The sequence below is a fragment of the Arachis ipaensis genome, chromosome B09 (assembly GCF_000816755.2).
Source record: "Arachis ipaensis cultivar K30076 chromosome B09, Araip1.1, whole genome shotgun sequence".
NCBI lineage: Eukaryota > Viridiplantae > Streptophyta > Magnoliopsida > Fabales > Fabaceae > Arachis > Arachis ipaensis.
Window position 1 is genome coordinate 56479608 of NC_029793.2, and position 3350 is coordinate 56482957.

General features: G+C 35.7%; 1 pseudogene; it reads right to left on the reverse strand.

Annotated features, from left to right (window-relative positions):
• Window positions 764-2736, reverse strand: LOC107615532 (annotated as a pseudogene).

The following is a 3350-nucleotide window of genomic DNA, read 5'->3' on the forward strand; positions in this document are numbered from 1 at the left end:
CCCAATGTTTGGGGTAAATCCTATTTGTGTCCCTAACGTTTAAATCGTCCTATTTATATCCTTAACGTTTGTAAAAGTGATTCAATGTTATCCTGCCCTAAATTACACATCATGAACGCTTTAGTTTGAGTTTTAAAAATCTCTTCTTGAAGTTAGAATACAAATGTCTGGGATAGAATCGATAATCCACTCCGAAAAATAGCTCATCAAAAGTTGAAACTAATTCCTACAACATTTACATAATTCACTTTTCTAGGGACATAATTGAATCTAAACACAAATAGTGGGTATAATATTAAAATCGAACACATCCAAATGAGACATATTTGAGAATGAATACATCCAAGTGAGAATAATTGAGAAATATAATCTGATTTGTTAGTATAATTGATAGTAGGATAACATTGAATCACTTTTATAAACGTTAAGGATACAACTAGGACGATTTAAACGTTAGGGACACAAATAGAACTTACCCCAAACGTTGGGGACAAAAATGATACTTTACTCTACATTTTAATTATTAAAACTCTATAACCATTTGAATCCACCTGACTGAGATTTACAAGGTGACCATAGCTTGCTTCAAGCCGACAATCTCCGTGGGATCAACCCTTACTCACGTAAGGTTTATTACTTGGACGACCCAGTGCACTTGCTGATTAGCTGTGCGAAGTTGTGACAAAGAATTAAGATTATGAACGTGCGTATTAAGTTTTTAGCACCGTTACCAAGGAATGAACGATCACGATTTCGTGCACCACTCCTACTGTTGCAGACGCACGAGGGACAGGCCGCTTCATCATTGCTAGTAGCTTCAAAGCATCTGTCCTGATTTCCATAATGTTGTTCTGAATATGTAGGAATTAAGTTGTCAATAACAATGTTTAATAAAAGATAGTTAAACTAAGGGCCATTTAAATGAAAAGAGATTTAAATGAAAAGAGAATACAAAAGGAAGGTAGACAAAAGCATTTATACCAGAGCAGACATAGTGAATGCAGGTGGGAATGCGCAAGCAAACATCAAAATCATTCCAAACTGCAGTGCCAACTCCAAAAAATCTGCAATCAAACAAGGATGTTCTAGTTAAATCCATTGAACAATGTTACTGTTGTAAACCCAATATATATACACACAAAATGTTTATCTTGTGATGCTTTTGAGTTCTTACTGGTGCATACATTTGATCATCCAAAATGAAATTAACCAAGAACTACGTATTTATGTGCAATTTGAAAGACTAGTGGATTCAGAAGTACCGTCAAATAACCCATCCTCAAGCTCCTTGCCAGTGCTGGCAGTGTAAGAAGCCTTAAGGAATTCTTTCTCTACTCTAGAAGTAAACTGGAATGTTCCAGCTGATCCTTTCTCCTCCTTCTCCTTATTTTGTCTTAACAATGAACAGTAATTAGCTACTGCACAGTGGCAATCTCATAAACAAAGTAAACATTGCATGATCCATGTCTAAAGCAACAAAAGCTCTTACCGAACAGCATATTTTTTATAGTTGTAGTTGATATAAGGCAATGAAGTTTCTATCAAATTTTGAACCACCTGAAAAATGTTTTCTTTTGTTCAAATAAGCTAAAATGGAAAACCTCAAACTGAAGTAGAAGAAAAATAGGTAATCAAAGAGAAGGATAACAAAAGGAAATTATTCTATGGAACCTCAGAAATTAGGAGCTGCTGAATCAGAACTTTGCGAAGAGTACCAAAGTTTCGGTGCAACAACGCGTGATAAAAGATTCCAACGTATGTCTGCATAAAGTATAGACCAAAAACCTGCAGAGGAGAGTAATCCCTTAAGTTCCATGTCTAGTAGTACTAAGGAATGTAAGGCACACGGAACCTTTTAATTTCCCATTTTTACCTTGTAGACCAAGCTATCAGCTCGTGTTTTCGGGTTTTCATTGTGTTCAAACATGATAAGTTTAACAGAAACCTTGCCACCAAGCTTAGTAATGTACTGAATGGTAGCAAGATAAATAGCAGTGAGCCCAAACCTGAACCACAGCATTTGACAAGAGAGTCATCTTAGTAGTTATAAGGGAACAACCAAGAATTATTGAAGTAATATAGAACAACTCAAAGAAAGAATTAAGAAGTTGAATAAGAGAATAATAGATTAACACTAAAAAGTAGAAGCATGAAAAGAACGACATGGATTATTACTTAATTATATCTTTATTAAGAACTTCATAAAGATGAGCATATGCCAACTCAAATGGTAACTGGAGGCATATTATGCTGATGATATTGAGTGCATCGTTCCTGATTCGCAAGAGATGATTAAACCACTTATATTTCGTGAACACTTTCTTTCCTTTCACTCTATCAGCCTCGAGTAATTTTATGAGGTCCATTGGATTCTGTCGGGGTTGAGCATTACCCTTCATGCCAACAACCTTGTATTCTTCATCAACTGCATTTCCATAGGTAATAGGCCACCTGCAACACTAGACCACAGAGAAAAGTGCAGCATTTTTCCGTTTCCAGAACTGAGAAAACATAATAGCCCATAGTATGACCGCAATGAAGAAAGCAGGGAGCACTACTAAATCCACTTACCTAAATGTTATAAGGAAGTCTAAAGTCATTAATCATTCAAGTATGTGTTTTGTGTCATGTTCAAGTCCAGCAAAATTTTGAAGTTGGTGTGTCCTAATGTCCCTCGCCATGCTGGTGCATCATAACAGAAACTATCAAACCAACTATTCATATTGGCTTACCCATAATCTATGAAGTACACAATAAGCCCAACCACAGCAGGGAAGAGCAGCCACTGTGTATACATTCCAAGAAAAGCAAAATAGATTGCAATCTGTAGTTGATCATTCGAAAATTGGATGAGGAGAATGCAAGTTAATGTCTAAAGTAAAAATTAATGGATATGTAAGTGAAAAAACACAATGCAAAGGAAAGATTTGCTTAATAATGATCTCTGATTCCAATTTTGGAAGGAGATGCTCTCCGACTTCCCAACAGATTTCTCTTCTATTGAATTTAAGGATTCTGCTTGATTTGCTGTTGTTTACCTGCATATTCAAGTTACAACAAGGATCCAAACATTGTTCATTATTCATAACAAGAGCGCATTTGCTAATAAGCACATTCCTTATTAGGAGCATAATCGAAAATTTGATAAATGGCTATGACAAGAACTCACAATTCCGTGCATTAAGGTAGTGTTTGTTTAGTGTTCCGGTCCATCAAAGACATGGACACGGGAGTACATGTGTGTTGTTTGTTTTGTAAGACACAAAAAAGAGAGAAACACGTTACACACAAGAGTACATAAAATATGTGTATTTTGTGTCTTTCCCAAATCATGAGACACGAATTTTCAT